This window comes from Nyctereutes procyonoides, unplaced genomic scaffold (genome assembly GCF_905146905.1).
Source record: "Nyctereutes procyonoides isolate TBG_1078 unplaced genomic scaffold, NYPRO_anot_genome, whole genome shotgun sequence".
Taxonomy (NCBI): Eukaryota; Metazoa; Chordata; class Mammalia; order Carnivora; family Canidae; genus Nyctereutes; species Nyctereutes procyonoides.
In genome coordinates this window covers 13,253,301-13,280,796 of record NW_026575032.1, presented here as the reverse complement: position 1 = coordinate 13,280,796, position 27,496 = coordinate 13,253,301, and positions in this window count along the sequence as shown.

Sequence of the window (27,496 nt, the reverse complement as noted above, 5' to 3'; positions counted from 1 at the left end):
CATTTCTCTGCAACCCAAGCATTTGGAATATATCACATCACGACACCTGTTTTTTGCCCTTTTATTATCTTACCTTTGGCTTGACAATGCTTATATAGATGAAATCCTCTTTAATGTGACATGAAATTCAAAACTCATCAAAAGACTTAGCTTTGCATAAGTCTTTGTTCCATGACTAGAAATACATTAATTTAGACTTTCTTCTCATTCTGTTACAAACTTGTTCCAGTGACTAAAAGTATTTGAGTGAACTGAAATGGTATGAGAGATCTTAGAGATATTTTAGCTAAGCATCTTCATTTTAAACAGGGAACAAAATTGTTAAATGTTTTCATTATAGTACGTAGCTTATTTATTTCAGGCCGGGACCAGCATTTTGGTCTACTGACTCATTCTAATATTCATTCTAGTACACCCCACTGCCTTTCAATTCTCTTCCTCTCTTCTTTTTCAACATAATTATCCTTGTCACCCACTTTCTAACTATCTGACATTTTAATTAACTTTTCTAACATCAGAATCTAGAAGCTAATGAGCATTCCATTTTTCCCCTGTAATTCATTTTGCTTTGAGAGTGGTATTTCCCAAAGAATATTCAACTCAACTCTAGCCACATAGAGGTGTGCTGTGTAAAATAGATTCCTGGGAAGTTACTTTGAGAAATGTCATGCATTATGATATGTATAATATACAACAGTGTAATAAGTGCTCTATGAAATAAAATTTTGAAATAGGAAATTCTTTAATTGCTAAATCTTTTCCAAATTCATATTTACAATCTCTTCTTCTTATCTGTTTATACCATTTAACTGTTTCTGTAATTTTGGGAAGAATTGCCTTAGAGTCATGTTCCATTAGTCTTAGGAGATCTCTCAGATGGAAGGAATGATCAATCTGGAAATAGTGTTTCATATATTGAAACTTCTAGATAAGGACTGCTGTCAGAATTTAAGGTGTCTGTCCAAGACACTGTTTAATTCAATGAACATTGTAAAGAACTCAGAATGATCTATATTATTAGAATTTTGTATCACATATTGTCAGCATGTTCACTGATTATTTTAATATGTTTTGCTATAAAGGGAAATGTAGGAATATATATATATATTTATATTTATATTTTATTTAATGTATGCTACATATATAATTTATATTTTAGCCAAATTACAGGTTGGGAGAGGAGAGAGTGTGATAATATAATGAAACATATTTGGATTATATTATCATATAACTAAATTTAAGGATCAAAATAAAAACTTCACAAAGAAGATACTGCATAGAAATACGTGAATCAGGGAAATATAATAACCTTGTATTTGCCTCATAATACATACATATATCTGTATATCTATACATTTACATATAGCCCATCCAAGTATTATTTCAAGAATAAAATTGATCCAATATTTAATTTTCAATAACAATTAACATTGAGAACTTGGTTTTGATTGGCAAAATGGCAGCATGCTTTTCTGAGTTTTCATCTCTCTCTCTCTCTCTCTCTCTCTTTTTTTTTTTTTTTTTTTTTTTTTTTTTTTTTAGTAATTTCTACACCCAATGTGGGGCTTAAGCTCATGATCCCAAGATCAAGAGTTGAATGTTCTCTTGAATCAACCAGGCACCCTCCCCTCAGGATATGTTTTGAACCTTGAAACATTTGGTTATAAAACTGAAATTCTAATTCAATTCTATTTAGATGTCACTGATATTTATTAAATACTTTATTCAGTTTCCTAAAATGTATATGGTTTTAAAATATTATGCTAAACAATTTTTTTTAATTTTTTTAAATTTTTATTTATTTATGATAGTCACAGAGAGATAGAGAGAGAGAGGCAGAGACACAGGCAGAAGGAGAAGCAGGCTCCATGCACTGGGAGCCCGACGTGGGATTCGATCCCAGGTCTCCAGGATCGCGCCCTGGGCCAAAGGCAAGCGCCAAACCGCTGCGCCACCCAGGGATCCCCTAAACAAAATTTTTAAGTGCTTTGCTGATACTATAAAATTATTATTATTATTAAATATTTTAAGATCAAGTTTACATTTTCATATATAAGCTGGATTTTTTCAACTTGATTTAAAATTTCAGGTGAATTTCTAAGACGTCCTTTTATTTACTTTTAAAATGTTTAGATGTCCTTTTAATAAATTAAAAAACAATTAAAAAGGATATATACTTTCAGTTCATTTTCTGCTTTATTTAAATAGTCTTTTTGTTTATAAAATGTTATGCTTGAAAAACAATATGCAAAAAGGATTTAGTGATTACATTTATTGTAGGGAAGAGGAAAATGAGTAGCTAAAATTATTTGTAAATGTCCAGGGTCATTATATTAAAAGTGAAACCAAAAAGTTTAGTATAACTTCTTTATTTCTAAACTTTATTTTAATTCTACATAGAAGATGTTTGTGTAAGGTACTTCTGAGTTTTGTTAGTGAAACAAATTTCCTGATAAGGATATGAAAACCTATGTTCTTAAATTAGAGTTCTTTTGAAATACTCTAAATCATAAATGTTTGGTTATAATATACCCTTAATAAATAGTGATAATCATCAGAAGAAAATGAAGAAGTGGGATGTGAAGTTAGACATTATGAATTCCAATTCACTTCTAACAAGGAACATCCAAGCCTGGGCGTTCGTTCGTCAACTAATTATTCTCATAAAGTGTGATAGGCTTTCCTCAGCAATCTTCATGATAGCTGCAAAGAGGAGAAAAGTGTTCAGAGGAAATCAAAATATAATTAATTTATATAACAAAATATTAACCAGTCATTTGTATATGAAGTTGGAAAACTCTTCTTTCCTTTATTTCCTCAAATCCAAATCTTAAGAATGTTGTTGGACCCAGAAAAAAAGTCAGGTTTTAATTTAGCTTTCATTTATGGAAAAGATCATTCTGATACTACAGTCAAAATCTTTTAAAATACCAACCATTTTTAGATCCAAAGCAACGTGATCACAGTTGGCTACCTGGATGGACAGAAGCCTCTCTTGTTTGTTCTAAAAGATATCTCCCAGTCTACTGACTGCGTCTTCATCATTCAATATGGATCAACATTCTATTAACTGTAATTTGAGTACTTGGAAAATTCCATCTTCTTTTCCTTTTCATATTTTTCTTTGTTCAAAGGAAAATAATTTCTGGTCTCCACTAGGTCTTGGTTCCAAGCTGCCACTTAACCACATCTATTTTATTTGTACACCTAAATCTTGAAATATGCACATGGGAATTACTAAGTAAAAAAAATGAATCCTATCAAATATATCACTCCAATAGTTTCTTTTTTTTTCTTTCATTGACCTGCAAATATCATCTATTATTATGCTTTCTAAATCTCGTATGCTTTAGAATTACCTAGGTTACTTTTTAAAATCAGTTTTGGTTGTACATTTATTTATTTTCATCTCCTTTAAGAACTACTAGAACAGGATACCTGAGTTTTGGCCCAGTAATTTTTTTTTAATCTCCACCGATAATTGATAAAAAGTCCAGACAAATAAAATGTACTTGGAAGTAATTTTATTTATTTTAATTAAATATATTTTAAACAGTAGTTCATGGCAATATGTAACTAATCCACAACAATTTTAATATAAATTTTAATAATCATTTTTTAACACAAAATTTTAAATCAATAATCACATATTAACAAATCAAATGATATATTTGTTTATAGTAGATAGACAAGAGATTTTGTTAATGTGTTTTTATATAGATTAAAAATATTTAATTTTAATCTTATTATTGATTATAGAACTTTTCCCTAACATTTCATTTTAATATGTTTCTAAAATGAAAATGTGATTTCCCTGATTCATACTTATGTTTGAAGATGAACCTGCTTATCACAGTCTTCCACAATTTGATGAGTAGCTCTCTTCCTAACGTCCTTTTCTGTCCTGCCCTTCATCAATTTTGGGACTTCAGTAATAAGTGGCTTCCTTCAGTTTCTTGAATGAAATATTCTCTCTCTTTTAGAGTGGTCACTCCTAAATTGACAAGCAATGACAATGAATTAAATCTACCTACCTATTTTATATAATATACCAAAAGACTATATTAACATATATACTTAAGAGATAAACCAACAAAGCAAAAAATATAACTCATTTGTAAATATAATTTCTCTTAAGATTTAGTATATTTAAATACACATTGATTGATGCTAATGTTGAAAAGTTTATGGTGATATTGAAATATATCAGGGTTTGGTTTTCAGTTTTTAAATCTTAAAATTGGGGATATTTTAATGTGATTTTGTTTTCCTCCAGGCATCTTCTGTTGGTTTATCTGCTCATGCTGAAAAGTGCATTTGAAATAAGAAATGTTGCCACAGTGTATGCTCAAGATTACAACCACATATGTCTTTATTTTCCCCTAGAGCATCTATCATATAATTAATATCTGAAATAAAGCCTCAAAAAGATTAAATAAAAAAACAAACATTGAGATTTTGCTGTTTGTATTTTAAATTTTTATTTATATATAGATCAAATGAAATTAATATTTCTCAGTTTTCAAATCTAATTAAGTCTGAGAAACTGTGAAGCTAGTGATTGCTTTCCTCTATTTGTTTCTAGATAAAAGTTGTTTTATGGAGTACATTTGCATATTTACTATATCTTTTAAGGAATATGTTAAGATTAACTTATTCTAAATCCTGTTCAATGTCTGATACCTTAGTTTTTTTTTTTTAAAGAGCAACAAGGCTAATGAAAAAGATTTCATTTATTCAAAATGTCACTTTAGAGTGCATGCAAGATCTAAAAATATGAAAATGGTTTACTAAGAACCTGTAGCTGGAGATGTTTTGAAATTAAAAGATGATCAGAGTAAAGTTTCAGGCACAAACATTAAATTATCTGAGCAGCTTTTGTACACTGTTATTTTTAATTCAAGGGAAAAACCTGACATTGCTGACTCAAAACCCTATCATCTAATCATTTCTTTATTTATAGTAATCTCAGGAGTGAAATGAAATATCAGATACAAAGTTAGGCAAGATTCACCAGATAGTTCTCATGCAAAGCAAGGGAAAATTTTTTACAGAGACCATTTTTGACAGAGGCTTAATTATGACCCAAATTTTGCTATTACATTTCAAATTAAAAGTGGGTCTCCATTTCACTCTCCTGATCAAAATAATTTCTTCTCAATGTGTCATCTCAACACTTCTTTACAACCTGAAGGATCTAGGTTATTTTCATCTCCCAATGCCCTTGTCTGTTTCAGCACTTGTTATACTCTCTGTCCTCTTGATTCCTACAGTACATCAGCTCATAGTACATAGTAATTACATTCAGCTTTTAAAACTCTTCCATTGTTTCATGTTCTTAGCCTTGTATCTCCAACTATCAAGGAGGAATTTTAATGACAGGGACTGTGTATTCATTCCTTCCCTAATCCCAAGGCTACCCAATAAAGCTGAGTAAGTAGTAGACACCTAGCATGATGACTGAAACTGTAATTTAAAACATGTTTATGGAGATCATCTGAAAAAACAAAAAACAAAAAAAATATTGGTTGCAATAAAACTACTATCTTATATGCATTAAAATTCTTGGTAATTTTTCATTCTTTTTTTCTTTTCTTGTAATTGTATGCTATTCATCGGTATCATATAAAACTAAAGAGTTTGCTAAAATCTTAATTTATATACTCCAAATTGGGTAAATATGTCACTAGAACAGATATATATTATCTATGTTATGGCACAAATATCAGTACGAAATACAAAAAAAAAAATAGCCACAGGAATTATTTTTAATCACTCCTTGTACTGTTTGCTCTTCTTCTCCCAAGTGACTTCACGTTTTAAAATATTATCTCAATCAAGATGGATCTGTTAAGAAATGGATAATTAACTTTTCCTTATGTTGGTATTGTTATCACTCTGAATCAATGTGAATTTAGACCGGAGTAAAATAATTTGACATTTAGCTGTATTAATTTGATTCAATATATATCTATTAAGGTCAATAAAATAAGGCATGTATGTAGTTCATAAATCTATCATTTATGAGATTTCTAGGGATTGTGCGACATGGAATTGGAAATCACTGTGAAACCTTCATAGTAATTTTTTGTTTGCTTTGGTTTTGTTTGAAGATATGTCGTAATTTAACTTAGCTGCCTTTGATAACTACATCTTGGAAATATGTATGTATACCTTCACAGTCTCCATTTAATCTCAAACAAAATATTTGTGCATCTGCACTTTGAGGAGTGAATAGGAAAACAAAAAAGGTTCAAGCTTGCAGAAGTGCAAATGAAGTTAGTTTCTGTTCCTCCAGGGGTTTTGTAAATAATAGTTTTAACCATACATAGTGAACTAGATGCTTCTGAGAATGAGTGTTATTTTTTTTTGGAAATAAGTGCTTGGGAAGCATCCCTTAGGTCACTAGAGTACTATTGAGTGCACATTTATAATACCAGCACTAAATGAATACACTGTCCTAAAGGGTGGATGTTTTTTTTCTCAAACATTTACCTTTCCATGATATCAGTGATTTATATGTAGACTAATTATGTTCTGCTGCAATTTGAAGGTTTCAAACAGATGTATAACCTTATATTTTGTGTGGTCACAGCCTACTGATTGTGATGCTGTTAGCTACTAATGGGGGCACTTACTAAGGCTTGTTACAACTTGTGAACTCCTGGGATGCCTGGGTAGCTCAGCGGTTGAGCATCTGCCTTAGGCTCAGGGCATGATCCTGGAGTTCTGGGGTTTAGTCCAGCATTGGGCTTCTTGCATGGAGCCTGCTTCTCCTGCTGCCTGTGTCTCTGCCTGTGTCTCTCTGTGTCTCTCATGAATAAATAAATAAAATCTTTAAAAAAAAAAAAACAACAACCTATGAACTCCCATAGATATTTCCTCCACTGGAGCCAATGTCTTGGCTCCACCAGCCCTCCAGCCCTGTGGTTCTTATTATGATTGTATGATGTACCTCAGCAAAACCATCAAAGGACTTTACAAAAATGTTTATAACCCACAATTCCTGGAGGGTATTGGAGTACACCTGGGGCCATACATCCATGTCTCAGGTAAAGAGTGAATGTATATGTGGACCTTGGATTCTTCCTTTATTGTGTTAGAGGATGAAGTATCTAGGGTTTGGAGGCTTCACTCATTATTGGTGAATTTAAAACATAAGAACAGGAATTAAAGCATTGGGAAGGGAAACACAGGGTCACTCAAGAAGTTAGTTAACTGTGTCATGAAGGGCTTTCTAAAAAGGAGAACTTCATGGGTAGGATGGCCTAGTTTTGTATAGCTGTCAATGTGTTTATTTGAGATGGATGACTTTGAAATGAATGCTTCTGCAGTCAAAAGCCTAAGGTCAGGCCCTTACATTACAATAAAAAAAAAAAAAAAAAAAAGCTAATGGTCAGGCACTTACCACTGTACCCTATCTGCTTTTTGGTGCTTAATTTTTTTTAGCAAAGGAAAACTGTCTTCAATCTTCATAAAGATGCTTTCTAATCTAAATATCTTAGTAACAGATAATATACTGAACATGCATGACTAGGGGTAAAGAGACATCAGATGGGTTTAAGAGCTTATTAGTAGTGAGAGCAGAGAAGAGAGAGAGCATAAGAGGCCTGAAGGACAGAGGAGAGAAGATCCAAGAAAAGAAGAACTTAGCCTCAAAGGAGTTGAATTCATTGAAGATCTATCATGCCAGTTTAAAAATATTACCTTTGGTAGAGTAAATAATAGAGTTTAGAGAAATAATAAAAACACCCATCTTTCAGTGAACTGATAAAGTTAATAATTATTTTATTATGATTGTAGTTGTGTGTTTTTTTTTGTTTGTGTGGGATTTGTTTTGTTTTTTTTTTTTTTTTTAGTGCTGACTGCGTGCCAATAGTATGCTTCATGTTTTAAGTAAATTATGTCATTAAATCCTTATATTATTCCTGGGTATAAGTCATATTATTATTTCTACTGTACAGATAAACATACTGGCCCTTTGCATTCTCAGAAAACTTATGTTAGATTATTATTTAGTAAATGGCACAGCTTTAATGAAGATCAGGTATGGCTGGTTTCAAAGTTTATACTCACCAATGTACAATCATGCAGTTTTTAGAGTAATTTATATGAAATTTAGAGAGAAAATTTGGAAAAAATGTATAAAAAGGGACAATTTAGAACCTCTACATAAACCTCACTAACAAAAGTGAAGAGAATCTGGTCACTAAATATCCTTCTGAGGAACATAAAATATAATTAGCATATTGATTCTCCAGCAAATCCCAAATCATGTATTGGCTGTTAGACTTTCAGAAGCCAAATATGCATAGTCCTGGATTGAGCTTTGGGGATGAAGCTCTTAGACCCTCGTGTTCTACTATCTCAAGAGACAAGGACTCCTTCCTAAGGAGGAAGTCCAAATCTTTTTAGCAGAGGTCATGCCTTTCTGTATGACGTCACAAAAAATATAGTTTCTCAACTAGAAAAAATACAAATAGAAATGTTCTGAAGATAAAAAAATATGTCGTTTATGGTTTTACTATCAGGTTATTGTCAGGTAAAGCCACCTACAATCCTTTGCAAACAAAGATAAAATGTTACCTAGAAAGCTACAATCCACTCCAAGCTTCCCGAAGACCAGTCTTTTTTTTTTTTTTTTTTTTCTTTCTTTTTTTCTGAAGACCAGTCTTAAAGAAATCCTTTAGCCTCCCATTCTAGATCTTAGCTTTCTTCCTGGAAATGGAGCAGTAAGTGCATTGAAATAGGTCAGCATCCAACAAACAAGCTGAGTAGAGAAGTAGAGCTGGGATCTATCCTTTGCCCCTTCCTCTTTCAAGAACTAGTCTTATTTATTTGCTCATCATACTCAGGGCTGGTTTCCTCAGAAACAGACTTTGAAACGAATATTTGCATAAGAATGTTTCTTGGCAAGGGATTTGGGGAAATACCCTTTTGCAGGAGTCAAGAAAGGAGAACTGTACAGAAGGAGAAGTTGAAAGTAAGCCAGGATTCCCCTCTATTGAAAACGAAGAGAGGTAGCTGGTGAACCTTTGAACACCTGAATGGACCAATCATTGGATGACGGCCATGTGGGAGAGGAAGGGAAAGTAACCTTCCTTCCAGAGAAGATAGGCTTAGGAAGAGTCTAAGCTGTGAGCTATCAGCACTCCTGCCCTGGGGAAAGAAGTTCTGAAAGGGGATCTGCATGGTCTACCAATTATCTACAACAATGAGGAAATACTAGATGTAAGTGTGTGTGTATGTGTCCATGTGGAAAGGTGTTGCACAGACATCTAATTATATCTATTAGACTCCTGTTCATTACTTAAAACAAAACTGCTTTTGTTGTCATATTCAAGTTGATTTAGGCTGAAAAGATGACACACAAGTAAAAGTTATTGCAGTATATGTGGTTACCCAAGAAACCACCAGAAAAACAAACCTCTGAGTTTGTACCAATTTAGCTCAGTATTGCCAAATAATGGGGGTTTGTGGATTATTTGTAATCATAGGTCCCTTGACTGTATGTGCAGTTTTAATTTCCCTAAGGTGAATCTTCCAAATCCTGCTAAAGTTCAGGTTGTGCAGTGTGCTAGCTGCCCTGAGGCAAAAGGTGAAAGAGGTGAACTGAATATTAAAATGTCCACAGTAGTCAGTTTCACTGCTTAGCAGTCTTTCCTAAAAGAAAGGTGGAAAACAACAGTTGCTGAGGCTCAGCAGTTAAACTGAGGAATCAGCCATATTCTGATGTAGAGTAAATTACATCCTGGGACTTGGGTAGATAAACTAATTAATGAACGTCTTAAAGTACCTACATTGTTTTCCTGCCCCAAGGCATTTCACATCTTCAATTTACCTCCTCAGTAATGTCCCCGAAATCAGTTTTATTCTAAATGCAAAATATTGTAACTATCATTGGCTCCAGACTAAGGGGAATTGTTTAAATATCTTATCCATCTCACGTACCTATTCATTGAAGACGGACAAACTTACATCACTCATGAGTTTCTTGTTTTTTTTTTTTTTTTTTTTTTTTTTCAGGAATGACTAGTTTTATCACCTCATATTCAAATTACACAGATCCAAAGTCTTAAACATATCCATGCTATCAGGGAAGTCACAATGCCCTACATAGTTAATTTACATTCCCTTTTCGACATACTGGAATAAACTATCCACGAATGTATAGAAAGTGCATGAACCGTACTTCTTTAGAGTCACAGACATTGCTTTTTACTGAAGTAAACTCATAATTTCCATGTCAACAGTAATAAGCAGATTATCTTGAACAGAAGAGACATGTAATAACTATGGAAGAAATAACAGTGAATTAAAATTTTCAAGAGAAAACAAAATGGATCATACACTAGATTTACTGTACAAAACGTAATCTTTTCCCACTCAGTGAATTAAGGGAGATATTTAGCTCTACCTACCTGCTATGGAGGAATGACTAAATATTTTATAATTGTAAAATGCTTAAATTTTTGGTTGGACACATGACAAAAAGCATTTTGCCTTCTTTGCAGACTCCCATCACTTTAAAACAATGGCAGGTACACACGTCTCATTGAAACCTGTAACTGGGGATTTGTTAGGCCCCACAAAAGCACTCACTGCTACTGTTCTGCATTTAATTCTCTTGAAGGGAGTGTTTGTGACAGCTTAGGGGCTTCCTAGCTGGGAAATCAATTGCAAGAGGTTGGCATTGCAGTGACATGGAAACAACAATAACTTCAGGGAAACATGGCCATGACAATGGCAGCCTGAGATTGTAAACCATGCAAATGGATGAGCAGGAATGCACAAATACACAGGGGAGGCCAAAAGAAAGAGACATGCTGAGGAAAGACTACTGGGGCCAATTGTGGTGGACAAAGAGGATCACCATGAAATGGACACAAAGTCAAAAGATGACATTGTTATCATACATGTATGTACTTCCAGAAGTTTTTAGTTAAAAAGAATATATTAGCATTCTTTTATAAGTATTTGAGAAATATCTTAGAATTGGAAGTATAAACATATTAAAATGAAAAATACAGTATTGTATGATAAAAGTGGCCTTATATTTAAGTCAACTAAAATAGAGAACCCAAATAATTTGACAATAAAATAATATAAAATAATAAATAAACTATGCCATAAAATTATAATTTCATAGTATAAAACACGATATGATCATTCTAATATAATAGCTGAATTTAATATGGAATAACTCTGTTAATTAAAAAAATCAGTTTACTCCAGGGTGGGTTGAAAATTACTTAAAGGGACACCTGGGTGGCTCAGTGGTTGAGCCTCTGCCTTTGGCTCAGGGCATGATCTCGGAGTCCCAGGATCCAGTCCTACATTGGGCTCCTTTCTTGGAGCCTGCTTCTCCTCCTTCTGCCTATGTCTCAGCCTCTCTCTGTGTCGCTCATGAATAAATAAATAAAATCTTTAAAAGAAAAGAAAATTACTTTAAAAATTACAGTTTTCCTTTGATAGACACAAATCCTTTGGGGTATTTTTTCCTTAGGGATGAACATCAAATATATGAGCATACCCGTATTTTTAGGTATTGGTTGCAATATCAATATTCATGCATTATATATTTAGATGAAAAGCATTTTAGGTTTTTTTATACGGAGCCAAATGCCCCAAGAAAATTTTAAAATTCTTTGTGCTATACATTTGAAAATATTTAGTTATCTGGTATCATTCAAATAATCACCTAGACATTTTCTGATATTTTCAACAGACACATTTTTCAATGCACACAGTGTCTTAATATGTTAAGATTATTTTGATATCATGAAGAAGCCATATTTTGAAAGGAAATAAATTATACACACATATACTTTATAGATTAGGCTTTCCAAACTATTATTTTTCACAGACAAAATTACTCATTTTGTAATCTTTTAAGCTTTATTTAGAATGTAAATATAGCAACATATAAAATTCCAAATGAGCAAGAGGGGATTTGGAAATATATATAAAATAATTATGCCATTTCAAAAGTTTATCACTGATCTTTTACACTCTTAGAGAGAAAAGCAACATTTGTCAAATGTTGGGGTGGGCTACTGACAAAGGCTTCAATCATGCAGAAAGCTGTTTTCAAATCCATTAAAAAAAAAAAAAAGCAGGCACCATTTACATGATAAATTACTTCTAGACAAGAATCTTAGCTGACTACCCAAGTGCTTGATTCTGTTATCACTGATTTGTCCTTCAGTTTCAACAGAATGAAAATGAAGGACTTACAGCTAATTGTGCCAGGAAACAGAGCTAATTTCTTATACTGCCAAAAAAAAAAATGCATTGTAAGCTATTAAACTTGAGAGTGAATAATTTCATGTGCAATAACAAAGTATTATTAATGTCTTTATTGTCCTACAAAATGTCTTGATTGCTATTCTTAAGTAAGTTTGCTTCTGAAAAGTTCTACAGATTTCCCTAAAGAACAATGAAAAAAAAAAAAGGGAGGGGACCCAGTTAATAAAGTTTAAAAATTTCTGAAGGAACCTTAAAATTTTCTCAGTTTAATTTGAAAACCAGAAGCCTGATCTGTGTAGGATAAATATGGTTTATTAGCATAGATTTAACCCTTCAGTTAAAGAAATATAGTTAAACTTTTAACTGAGAATCACTTGCTCTCTACTCCTTGACCTTGATCAATCATTAGTGAAATGAAAATTGAAACCATGATGTGAAACCATTTAAATGCACCAGATTGGAAAAATAAAAACATAAAAAAATAAGTAAAAGCAATGGTGGGGATATTGTGGGTTATGGAGTTTGTCATCCACTGTTAGTTGGAGTAACCATTTTGAAAGATATTTTGGAGTTGTAGAAACAAACTAAAATGGAATCTTGTCAGTGACAAAATGGATACAGTTGATGCAGGCACATAAAGGAAACTTAATCTCACTTTATAGAAATTTACAGCTCCTCTCAGAAATCAGCAGAGGATACCAGCCAATCCCCAAATGCCAAGTCTGATGACACCGACTCTGTCTGTCTTAGTCCCTTGACTCAGCTTTCCTGATCCAAATAAATAAAAAGGCCACTAGGCAAATGTTCAGCTGGAAAAAAATAAAAATTAACATGTTTTCCCTATAAAAATCCTTTTGACTGTGAGCAATCTGGAACTCATTGCTCCTATAACCTTGATTTCCCCAGCTTGTGAATTGAAACCCTTGCAAATAAACTCCTCTTTCTTCTTCTTCTTCTTCTTCTTCTTCTTCTTCTTCTTCTTCTTCTTCTTCTTCTTCTTCTTCTTCTTTCTTCTTGTTCTTGTTCTTCTTCTTCTTCTTCTTCTTCTTCTTCTTCTTCTTCTTCTTCTCCTTCTTCTTCTTTGTTTTGTTTTTTCAGTGTGCAGTGTCTAGGTTTTGACATCATTAATAAGTCCAGTTAGATATGACTTAACCATTACTATCCCCTTTGGAAGAGAACCTAAAGAATCTCTTGATAGAGAGACCTTCAAAGATAAAGAGGGACTTTCAAAAATAAAGAGAAGGATTTTCAAAGATAAGACTTTTTTTTTTGAGTTGGACTGTGGCTGTGGAGTTTTTTTGTTTGAGTTTCCTTTAAATTGGTCAGATAGTTTTCATATGCATTAATGCATGTATAATATACCTAACAAGAGGGATTTTATTCTCCTTTTCTTTCCTTTTTTCTTTTATGTTAAGCTAGAAAGCTGGTTTACTAAAATTCCTCCAGTGAGAATAAATGTAATTGGCCACTTGAAATTCTCTCAGCTATAGTAGTGTCCTTGAAGAGGAGAATCAAGCAAGACAGTGTGCACCTGTATTTAATGTTATGAAGGATAACTATTTTTTACTTATAAAATACTGTATCTTTAGATGTTGAGTACATTTGAGTTATTTAGTATTCATGCAAGCACATGTACATGCAGTAGGTTATATTGCAATGCTAGTGTTATTTGAAATTTTATTAACACACTAAATGAGAAGTCTTCATGGAGAAGTTTACCTATTTGGTATTCCTATATTTTATCTCTCTTATCCCTGCCATGACCTTCTCCCTCCATGATTGTTTGCCTAGAGGTTAAAGTGAAATGGCTATAGTCTTCAAGATGGTATGGTACTGGCATAAAACCCGACAAGTATATCAATGGAACCGAATAGAGAACCCAGAAATGGACCATCAACACTACGGTCAACCAATCTTTGACAAAGCAGGAAGGAATATGCAATGGAAAAAAAAAAGTTATTTAACAAATGGTTTTGGAAAAACTGAACAGCAACATGCAGAAGAATGAAACTGGACCGCTTTCTTTCACCATACATGGAAATAAATTAAAAATGGATGAAAGACCTTACTGTGGGACAGTAAGCCATCAAAATCCTAGAGGACAGTACAGGCAGTAACGTTCTTGACCGTGCCCATAGCGACTTCTTATTAGAATCATCATTTTGATTCATACAAGGGAAATAAAAGCAAAATGAACTATTGGAGTATCATCAAAATAAAAGAGCTTCTGTACAATGAAGGGAAAAAATCAACAAACCTAAAAGCATCCTATGGAATAAAGAAAGATACTGGCAAACATGTCTGATAAAGGGTTAGTATCCAAAATCTACAAATAATTTATCAAATAAATAAATAGAAATAGATGATAGATAGATGATAGATAGTTGATAGATAGATAGATAGATAGATAGATAGATAGAGATAATGATAGATAGATAGATAATAGTGTTTTCCTTCTCTATAAGGATATAGACTCAAAGATGTCTCATTCAGTTGTGGTCCTATCTTGAGCTTCCTTAAGATTCATGTATTGCAAGTTACGTGTAGAAGCCATATAAGTCTATCTCAGTGGCAAAATAATGGAGAGTGACTTTTCTTCTTCCATAGAGATGAGTCACTCCAATTGATTAAATAATCTCCTCTTACACCTGAACAAGTAGTGCTCTAATGTCCATACCCACACTGTAGTGACAGCACATGCTCCTAAAGAACCTGGACTTTTCCAAATATCCTGATCTCTGATGGCCTTCGGTTGGAGAGAGGGAGGATTCCCCAGAAATACTGTGCTCTTCTTTCTAAGATACCTATTTTGCATGAGAGGGATCTTTTTATCCCCACCAGATATCATATATCTGGTAAGCAACAATGAATTTCTCAGTATTTATTTTTTGATCATTAATCTGTTACTTTTTTTAAGATTTTATTTATTTATTCATGAGAGACAGAGAGAGCGAGAGAGAGACAGCAACAGAGACACACACAGAGAGAGAGAGAGAGAGAGAGAGAGGCAGAGACACAGGCAGAGGGAGAAGCAGGCTCCATGCAGGGAGCCTGATGTGGGACTTGATCCCAGGTCTCTGGGCTGAAGGTGGCACTAAACCACTGAGCCACTGGGGCTGCCCAATCTGTCACTTTTTTTCAATAATTACTGGCTTTGTGTGTGTGAATTCCTGTGTGTATTATTTCCTTTCATCCTTTTTTTCCTTTCTTTTCCTTTTTTTAGTTTAACTGTTTACCTCTTTTTTTTTCTGTTGAATTAGATTCACTCCTTTCATACTGTTTTGGGGTAATATATGATTGCTATATGATATATATGATTACCGTATACTATAAGGAACTGCTTCACTAGATTACGTAGGCTGAGAATTTCAAGATCTGCATTTGGCAAACTGGAATCCCAGGAGATCCAATGATGTAGTTGCAGTGCACATCCAAGTTTGAAAGCAAAAGACAAATGTTTCAGGTAGAAGAAAGTCAGGCAGAGAGAAATAAGTCTTTCCTACACTTCTTTTCAGATCTTCAACAGATTGGATAAGGTCCACCCACAATGGGGAGAACTATCTGCTCTACATATTCAAATTACTTATTCAGATAGTAATTACTTATTCAAATACTAATTGTTCAAATGTTAATTCAAATTACTTAGTCAAATGCTATGCTCATCCTGAAACACAGTCCACAGACACACCCAGAAATAATGTTTAATCAAATATCAGGGTAACCCATGACCCCATCAAGCTGAGACAATTACCATCACATCTATATTAACATTTGACTCATATAAGCTGAAATACCTTTTCTCGTTCTCTTTTTCAGCTTTTAACTTTAGTTACAGGGCCTTTTACCCAAAAATCATTGAATTTTCTTCTAATAGAATATTTTGATAATTATGACATCTTTGGTTCCTTTGATTAATAATTTCATATATTTTAACTTTGATTTTGCATTAGTTCTTCATATGCAAATATAGTTACATACTAATAAACTAAGAGAGTTATAATTTGGAATTAATCAAACTACTTGCACTTTTTTTCCTCATTCCTCAATCCCTTTCTTATTTTTCTTCCTATTGGTCTGTTAAGATATTGTTCAATTCTTTGAGCACTACTTAAAGCTAACTTGGGATTTAGCTAAGTAAATGGGCCATTCAAAAACTGGAAGACTTTTCTCTCCCAAATAAAATTAAAATACACACTTCTATCACATTTGATAGAAGAATCATGTTGAATGAGTGCTTCCTAACTGGGGATTTATGAAGACCCTGGGGCTCATAATGATTTGAAAATATGCCACAGGCCAATTACTGCACATATTCTCATGGCACTCACCAAGCTACAGGAAACACAGGTTACTGTAATTTCTTTCCAGTAAATTAAACCCTGATAAACTCTAGTATCATGTCCTTCTCCAATAGCCTCCATCATTATATGCATAAAGTATGAACATTGAAATCAGATTTATTTTGTTGCCTGACATTTTTCATAAATCCTGAGTAAAAGCTACAAACTAGACAGATAAACATTCCAATATTTTAATATTTATCTGGGTCTGAAAAACAGTAGTTTTGTTACAAAAAATATGTGGCAAAAGTTCCTAACACTGAGCCCATTGACATCCAAAGTAAATCAGACATTCTTGTTAGTTTTTCTGGTTAAAATACTAAGTCATTTTTCATTGCTGTTCAGCCCAATTCTTTACCCTGTTAGCTCAGAAGAAGACAACAAAAAAGAAAAGAAAAAGTAGGCTCTGTGCATTCTTTGACTATAGTGTACATTTCATGGTATTACTGAAAAGGAACTATAGATGTAGTTATGAATTAATTTTCCTGAAGCATGACTGTTATTATTTTTCTCTTCATGACTTTCCCTATAGTTCCACTCCATTGCCTAATGAATTAAGAAACAATTCATCTCTAGAACTTGGATATTAAGGGACCTCCACACACTTCTAATTTTATTTCTCACTAAAGAGCTTTACAAACCTATGATTAAGCAAAAATACCAAAATGCATGATTCTAGTCATTGCTATTTTGTCTTAGATCTTCGGGCTATTATAAATACTGTGGCAGTAAACATTCATATATAAGTCTTTGAGCATACAAATGTTTTTCTTTATCTTCTATATATACCTAGAAGTAAAATTACTTGGTGATATGGTAAATCTATGTTTAATATTTTAAGAAGCTGTCAAATCATTTTTCAAAGAGATGAGACCATTTTATATACTCATCGACAATGTATAAATATTCTAGTTTTTCCACATACTTGCCCATTCTTGTTATTTTCTTTTAAATAGATTTTACTTTTTAGAGCAGTGTTCGGTTCCCAGTGCAGTTGAGGATGTACAGAGATTTCCAATTATACCTTGCCCCTACACATGCTTATAGCTTCTTCCATTGTCAACATTCTGCAGTAAAAGTGGTGCACTTGGTACAATTGGTGAATTTGTGTTGAAAATAATTAATATCTAACGTCTATAATTTCCATTAGAGATCACTCTTAGTCGTGTCATTCTATAGATTTAGACAAATATATAATGACATATATCCATCAATATAGTATCATACATAGTAGTTTCATTGCCCTAGAAATCCTCTGTGCTCTGCCTATTTATCCATTCCCACTCCCTCAGCCCCATCCTTGGATTCACTGATGCAGTAAAATATAAACATTTTTATGAATATAACTATAGCTTCTTTCCCTTTCTTAGTGTTAAGTTTTAAACTATATATCTATATATTCTAAACCCAAACAAGGATTGCTATAGCTAATGTTTTATAGAACCCTGTGCCTTTTAAAGAAGCTAAGAGCAAAAATGAAGGCAATATTTATAGAATTCTGTATATTAACCTATTTGTTTGGTCACTTCTGGGATTATAAATCTCTTCTTTTTGATTTAAGAAACAACTTTTCTGCCTCTAAAATAGCTTTATTCTTTTGCCCTGTTAGTATGTGTGTGTGTGTGTGTGTGTGTGTGTATACATATATCTTGAGCTAAAGGCAGATGCTCAACTGTTGAGCTACCTAACTTATGTAGCTTTAAAAGGGCAAGTAAAAGAATGGAGAAATATATATAATTATATTGTATTTCATATTTAGGTGCCAAATTACTTTTACCAATTCCCTTTATTTCTTCATGTACATTTGAATCACTTCTGTTCCCACTTTTGTTCAACCTATAAGACTTAAAAAATTATATTATTTATTGTTAGGGATGTTAATGAAAGTTTTTTTTTTTAATTGAAGTTTGTTTGCTAAGGAAACAATTCATCTTTTAACACCCAGTGCTCCTCTCATCAAGTGCCCTCCTCAGTGTCTATCACCCAGTTACCCCATCCCCCTACCTGCCTCCCCTTCCCTACCCTTTGTTCATTTTCCAGAGTTAGGAGTCTCATGTTTTGTTACCCTTCCTAATTTCCCCCACCCATTTCCCCTCCTTTCCCTTATAATTCCTTCTACTATTTCTTATATTCCCCATATGAGTGAAACCATATGGTGATTGTCCTTCTCCGATTGACTTATTTCACTCAGCATAATACCCTCCAGTTCCATCCACACTGAAGCAAATGCTGGGTATTCATCCTTTCTGATGGCTGAGTAATATTCCACTGTATACATAGACCACATCTCCTTTATCCATTCATCTGTTGAAGGACATCAAGGCTCCTTCCACCGTTTGGCTATTGTGGACATTCTTATAAACCATCTCTGATAGAATGAATTCTCTCAGTTTTTGTTACTAGTGCCTGCCTTTAATTTACCTTTATTTTTGAAGGATAGTTTCCCTAGATATAAGATTCTTGGTTAACAGTTTTTTTTATTGTTCTGTTTTTTTTGCCCCCCACCCCCCCCCATCTATTTTTCTACTGGTGGTACTTTGAAAATGTCATCACACTGCCTTCTGGTCTTCATCATTTTTGATGAGGAGTCGGCTTTTATACTTCTTGCAATTTACTTGTATATGATATATAAATTTTTACTTGCTACTTTGAAGGTTTTCTTTTTGTCATTATATTTCAGTTGCTTGACTATGTGTGCCTAGGTGTGAATATATTTGTTTTACCCCACTTAGAGTTTGAGAATCTTAGATAAATAGATTAATGTGTTTAAAATTCATCTTATTAAATTTGGAAATATTTTGGCCATTTTTTTCTTAAAATTATTCTTTTCTGTCTTTTCTCTTTTTTTCTTTCTGGTATTCCCTTTATATGTTTGTTGATGTACTTAATGGTGCTTCATTAGATCTTTGAGTAACCATTTTTCTTTCTCCTTTATTCTTTCTATTCCTTAGATTGGATACTCTCTACTGATATATCTTCTAATCTTTTCATGCTTTCTCATGCCAATCAAATCTGTTGTTGATCTTTTCTAGTAATTTTTCCTTTTAACTATGGTACTTGTCAACTCTAGAATTTCCAGGTGATTAAATTATAAAATTTGTATCCTTTTATTGAGATTCTTTATTTGATTCATCATCATCATCATATTCTCCATTAATGCTTTAAAAAAATAAGCCCCTTTAGTTTTTTTGGACACATATAAAGTACTTTGGAGTGTTTGTCTGCTAAATTCATTACTTTGGCCCAACTTCCCAGGATTGTCCCAGGTGGTTAAACAGTGATTGGTCGGAAGTTATGCTTAAACCTTGAGCCATAAGACTTTGATGTTTTGAATTAGATTTGTTTGTGCCTTAGAATTGCTTCTAATTTGAGGGAAGTTAAAAATCTTCCTTACATTCAGCCAGTGAGAATTACTCCCAAATCTGTGTCTCCTAAATAGAAACAACCTTGCACAGATGCACAGATTTCTGGACCAGAAGGGATGGAGTTTGACAGTAAGACAACCTCCTATGACTCTCTCTATTTCTAGTACTCCTTATTAAATTTCTGACCAGTCTGTCTTTATTTCTCTTGCACACCTTGCCTCACAATGATATTAGCCCCTTCTGATTGTTTTCCACTATGGTTTTTACAAATCATCTTTAGAAATGGATTATTCCATGCTTTACTTTACATAAAGTCAAACACCTCGGGTAGATCCTTGCATAAAAGTTTCCCAACATAGTGCTTCTGATGAGAATGATTTGAAATTCCTATCTTCACAGCCACCTAGAAGAGAATCTCTGTGCATGGAGCTACAAGTAGGTAGAGAAGGGAGTAGAAAGGGAACTGCCTTTCTTTCTTTCTTTTTTTTTTTTTTTTTGTCCTTTACGTCTTGTCTGAAGTGGATTCGCTACACATACAATCAGAATTATGTCCTGAGAAAGGAAGCTGGGAGCACCAACCAGAGCGTAACATCCCCAACTAGATATTGGTGGGTAGAAAGGAGTAGCTCCTGACTTAGTTGTCAGACTCTATTTTTTTTTATTTTACTTAGAATTAGTACATTTTTTAATAAATTATTTTCAACTTGTTGTAATTTCTCTAATCAACTTCCAGAGATTTATTTTTATTTTTTTTTAAATTTTTATTTATTTATGATAGTCACAGAGAGAGAGAGAGAGAGGCAGAGACATAGGCAGAGGGAGAAGCAGGCTCCATGCACCGGGAGCCCAATGTGGGATTCGATCCCGGGTCTCCAGGATCGCGCCCTGGGCCAAAGGCAGGCGCCAAACCGCTGCACCACCCAGGGATCCCCACTTCCAGAGATTTTAAATACTTATTTTCAATGATTTTGTCCTCTTTTATTGCTGCTTTATTCTAAAGGGTGTTTTTCAAGCTCCTTACACAAACATTTCAGAAGTCCACCATATATTACTTTTAATAATAAAAGTAAATATTATTTTAGGAAAATGTCCTATAAGCACCAGTGTAGGACAAATGGGCTATCTATCTATAAAGCATTTGTTTGAAACTAAACTGTAGAAGTCAACGGAGTAAATACAAAAATATTTTTACTTTAAAAGTTTTTGAGCAAAGAGTCTTATACTCTTCAATTTATTGTAAAGTTTAAAGAGAACATGCAGATATTTTACAACATTTGTGGCCTGAGAATATTTTAAATAAAATAATACTTAAAGACATGCTCTAACAAGAAAAGTACAATAATAAATTCAAGTCTGTCCAGATGCAAATGTTTAAATAAATAAGGCATAAAGGTAACATAGATTACTGCTTGTCTCAGATATTTACATAAAATGATCATAAATCCTATTCCAAGTCTTGTGAGATACCCAATATTTTTCTTTAAAATTTCTTACCCATTTTGCTTGCACATATGTTGCCATTAAATGCTTGATATCACTCACACATCTTCTCATCTCTCTATGATGAATTCAAATATAAGATAAGTCCATTTCCTTTGATTTTTCTACCAACCACTATTTACACAGGCTTGCCATGCAGTGTATAATTTTATAAGAAACATGGGCGGGGGGTTACAGTGATATAGGTTACATTTTTCAGCATAGATTATGTCAATTAGAGAAATTAAAACCTAATGAAAATGTTATAGACTTTCATTTTAAAAAATCTGTCCTGAACATGTAATTGCACAACATAAGAGATAAATCTAAAGGTGATATGCAGGGTACCTAGGTGGCTGAGTTGGTTAAGTATCTGCATCAGTTCAGGTCATGATCCCAAGAGCTTGGGATTGAGTCCCACATCAGGCTCCCTGCTTTGTGAGGAGGTTTTTTTTTTTTTTCTCTCTCCCCTTGCCTGCCACTCCCCCTGTTTGGGCTCTCTCTCTCTGTCTGTAAAATAAATAAACAAAATCTTTAAAAATAATAATAATAAAATAAAATAAAAAATAAAAGTGATAAGTAAACCCCGAAATATATAACAAAAATGGAAGCAACCGATAAAAACAATATTAAAGAAGCTGAAGGCAATAAACATTAAACAATATAAGGTATTTAAAAATAAAGTTATAATAAAAATGAAGATATCTGTTATAAAGATTTTGTGTCCATATGGAATATTTAAATATGAAAAGTAAAACTGTTTAGAAAATAGAAACAGAACCATAACCTACATGGGAGACTTTAATATTCAGTTTTGGTGTATGTAGTAAACAGAAAATAAATGTGTTAAGTGCATGATTTTGTAATAATTTCTCCCTAAGGCTAGAGAATATCTTAAGGATTTTTTTATTTCATTCTTAACCACATAAGCCAATATAAATCTGAATAAAGCATAAGGTATAAAAACATACCTAGGGTGAGAATATGTCTCACATACACACATTTTAGTTATTTTATTTTGTCCATTCATTGTAGATTTAGGATTTACAGAGTGATATATAAATTAAACTTATATGAAATTGTGAAAAGCATTAACTTTTACTTTATTAATTTTAGGATTTTAGTTTTGTGTTCTTTTAATCTATGCCACACAGCAAAAGTCAAGGAGCTACTAACGTTATGCTATGATTACGCCAGTGATTTTGATCTCTTGTGAATAGACTTCTCCAAGGCTAGGAGCTCCCAGCTGTTTACCCATTTGGCTCATATTTAAGACCAAGTAGGAAATCATGCTTCGACATTGCCAAAATACTTCCCACTGCCAGGTTTCCACAGCCAATGATGCTGAGGAAACCATAAGGTGATGTTTGAAAAATATAATTCAGAATACATTCTTTCTACTTTCTGGTGTGTATGCCGATATTTCATATAAGGAGGAAAACATGAGAGTGAAGGAAATGCAATATTGAAGTTTTTCATATGGAGTTTAACTTTTGAAACCTTTAAAAATGCATATATTTACAGAGGGTTCCCACAGGGATATCATTAGGACCCTAGCAAAGAAGATAAATATAAGCCCTGTTGCTTGGAATTTTAAAAACAGTAAATTTAGAAGGAAAACCTCTCTTAAAAATACACACGAATACTAAGACTGATTCAAATAATATATAACAAAGACATCATACTGATGGAAAAATGAAGTCTCAGGAACATTGAAATCAATGGATTTTCAAAATAACTTAAGATATCATGGTTCATAAGGTAGGGTAGCCCTAACATCATATGTATTTAAAAGTCATATACATAATAACATTTATTTAGCTGGAAATATTGTGTTATTTGAATTGTGAAGTATGTTTATTTATATTTTATAGAGGTAAGTGCAATTTTTATATCTTAAATTTAAGATGTGAGGCAACAATCATTTCAAAAGTTGTGAAGAAATTCCTAAGTAAAGAAAAGGGCTCCAGGATCCAGAAACAGTACTGGAGTGGATCAAAACAAAGTTTCTACTTGCTACTTTCAAAGTGGAGAAGTGGCAGTTCCAGAATCTTTCTATGACCATGCCTTAAGTTAAGGAGGACTTGAGAACATCGGGATGAGGAACCGAGGTTAGAACAGGTGTTAGGGTCTTACCTATTATTCTCCCCCTTGCTCACTCCCTGCCAGCCACACTGGCTCCCTGTTGTTCTTCAAACATGCCAGGCATACTCCAACCTTATGGCTTTAAGCTGGCTGTGCACACTCTTCTCCCGCACATCTGTTGTCTCAGTTTTACTCCCCCTTCAAATCTTTGCTCATATCTCATTTTCATGTTGACTTCCTTGTAAAATACTTAAACTTGACCACATCCATCCCTTCCACTGTTTTACCCTACTCTCCTTTTTACTGTATATTTACAATATGCTTTCCTTATTATATATATGCGTCCTTTCAATAAATAACTTGCACATTCTTTCTGCCATTGTGTGCTTGTTTCTATCCCCGGAATATGTGCATCCTGAGGTCAAGTGTCTTAGTTTTGATAACTGAGGTATTCCGCAAAGAACAATATCTGCCACATTATAGGCACTTGACACATATTTCTTGACTGATAAGCACATCTTACAGAATGAACTCTAAACGACACAGGAAACCACCAGTAGTCCAATTGTCTAAATAAATGCACAGACATTGCTAAATGGACTTTTTGTTTGCTTCTTATCTACTATTTACCCCATAATTAGTGAAAATGATATTCAGAAATCATTTTAATTGCATCTTGATTCTAACCCTAATTCTTTCCTTTATTTCTTTGTTTTCTAATATTGTGTTGCTTTTTGGCATCTCTATATCTCCAAATCTAGTTTTCCTTTATTCATATCACACATATTTAATCAAAACAATTTATATCTCCCACATCTGTAATTCAGCGAAATGTCTTGAAATGTAGATATCTTCTAAAGGATATTTATGAAGAGTTTTGTAGGCTGGTTTTGCAATTTTTTTTTCATTCTGCTCTCATGTGTGTAAGTGCTAAAATAGAGAATATTTGGCAAAATTAAGAAAGAAAAAATAACACTATATACACACCTCCTCACAAGCATTCTGGAGATGTGGCATAAGAGTTTTATTATCTGTGGCTTTAGCTGGGACAAAAATAATTACGTTGATCCACAGATGAGCAAATTTTCTTCTTACCAGTGTTATCTTGGATATATTTAACCTCCATTCTGACACTCTATTTCCTAGTTGCCAAATTATCCACACCTACCCTCTCCAAAACCTTTTAGTGTGATATCTGAGATTAAACCCTGGTCTATTGCAATCTGCTCGTGAATACTGATATGTGATATGAAGACATATTTTAGTTGACATCATTGATGGCTATTATGATACTGAATTCAAGTTTTTGACTTTAATTTGAATGGCTTTGTCTCTGTGACTTGGTCACTTATGTTCACCTAATTCATTGTTTTGTTTTGTTTTCCTCATTTTTAACTGGAAGGAATTAATTTTAATCATCTTTAAAACCTTTTCTATTTACCTAACATTGTTTAATTCCAACATTCTTTTATAGATAGGGATTACACTCTGGCAATTTTTTTCTTGCATAAGACCTCATTCAACTGTTGTTGGTCACTATAACCCTATAGCTATTTGCTGTTATTCATAGAATGTTGCTCCCTTAACTCATGTACACAGACTCAGTAAGCAATTCCCTTTGGAAAAACAATATGCAGCATGCATAGAAACAGACAAACAGATAAATTTAGTAATTTAATTCAAATTTTAAAAAAACTTGCCATGATAGGACCTTCAAATAGTTCTACATATACAATTTTCACTCTAACACTTGAACTCAATCAGAATAAGATCTGAAAGGTCTAAATACAGAGAATCAAAGACTTTAAATCACAAGTTAAGGGAAGCATATATGTACATGTATGCACATATATGATGTGTACATTATACACAGGTGTACTTATACCTAGTTTCTAATACAAATGTTTTGAATTGTGTTATTTATGTATTATAAATTGTTGTTTATCATATGCTTATGTAAGAAATAAGAAAATGTAATTAATTGCAAACACTTCACTTAATAATGCAACTTAGTTTTTATTAATCTAGGTTTATCAGATTTTGGCACCTGTGCAAACCAGCTTAATAAACTACTGTTTTCAAAATATTTTTATAAAATTGAATCATGTATCTTGTGTGCTAACCTTCAGATATTAAAGCATTGTTGATTAAAGATAAATATTTAAAATGTGGTTAAAGGTAAATATTTAAAATGACTGTGAATGGCACATAAAAGTATGTCCATCTGAATGATAATTTATAGAACATAATAATGGAGAAAAATAATGGAGAGAATTTCTATAACAAAATTTTAGTCGAGATATTTTAAAATGTGTCGATCATATTAATCTATGATGGTAAAATATGGACTTTTCTGTTACTTATATGTTTGTTTTATTGACTTTCTTTGATCTGAAACAAATAACAAGTATCTAATGAACTATTTATCACTCTATCTTTAAATTTTGATTAATAGAAAAAATTAGATTAAAAATAGCTTACACATCAAAATCAAGGTATTAAATTATCTATCATCTATCTATCTATCTATCTATCTATCTATCATCTATCTAAATATGTGTGTGTGTAATATTATTCTCCAAACAATGGAAACAGTAAAATATATATATATATATATATATATATATATATATATATATATATATATATATAGTTATGTGTACATTGTTTGGAGAAAATAGTAAATTAACACTTGCTAATTCTATCTTATTTCTTGTGGGGTCTGGATTCCATCACATAACATGGGATTCTGAAGTTTGGAATATCATTAATCTCAAATCATTCATTATACTCCAGTTTTGGAGACAAAAAATGTAAAATAAGTGTCCAATTTTTATATTTTTCAAATTTCTATTAGTATTCAAATGTTTTTAAGAGAAAAATGGAGATATTCAATATAGAAACAGCAAAATCAAAATAATGAAACAAAAACGAAACTATAGAGAATTAGAATCAAAACGAAAGGATACACAATTGAGAAGGAATTGAATGAGTTACAGAAATTGACACAATAGATAAAAAAATTGACTCAAATAATTATATTATAAACATTTACATTTGGGATGAATTGTTTGTATTTTACATAGTTGTAAAAGTACTAACATTTATTGGTAACTGTCTTGCTGCAAAATCAGTTTAAATTACTTCAAGCATTGAATTCCTCCTATAGTTCCAAGATTGCCTGTGTACTTGGAAAACCTGTAGATACCTAAGGTTAAACATTAATACTTAAATGGACTTTCAATTTCAGTTCCAAGATGTAGAGTCTGGAAGTTGACATTAGAAAATGTTGGACAAACTCAAAATCAATGATTTTTCTTGGATCCATCCAAGAATTGAGGTTTCCTGGCTAACTGCCATCACAATATTTGGAGAGATCAAGCATACCCAGAGAGATAGAGCACCAGGATCTGCTTACCTGAAGCCAACACTGCTGTTTCTGATAATTGCCTGTGTTGAAGTTGGCTGATATATCCTTCCCAGAATATTAAATGCTACTATACAACCATTGTCAAATCTGAGCATTCATCAACTCACCCTGCCACAAAAGGAGCAGGAGAGACAAATATCAATACAACTACCAGCTACTTTTTCTAAATAGTCTTTCAGTCAGCAGAATTTCAGCAATAGTGAAGATCTTTATATTATAGATTAATATCCTACAGCCTGACTTCATCTATCTTTGGTCAAAAAAGGGGGGGAAGGATATAAAAAATGTAATTCCAGGAGCTAGGAGCAGGCCTGTTGTTGCCTGGAGCTAACCTGCCATTCACAACTAGATAATTACAGCTAGTTTTTGTGTTTTATTGAAAATAAAAATTCTCAGAATACAAACACTAGACAAGACCAGTTTTTTTTTTTGTTCTTGATAAATGAAGACAAAAAAGAGACCACTCCATAGTCACATCTGAACTCATGAAAATAAATCTCAAAAATGACTGAACATCCACCTATCCTGATATAAATGGTCAGTAATCC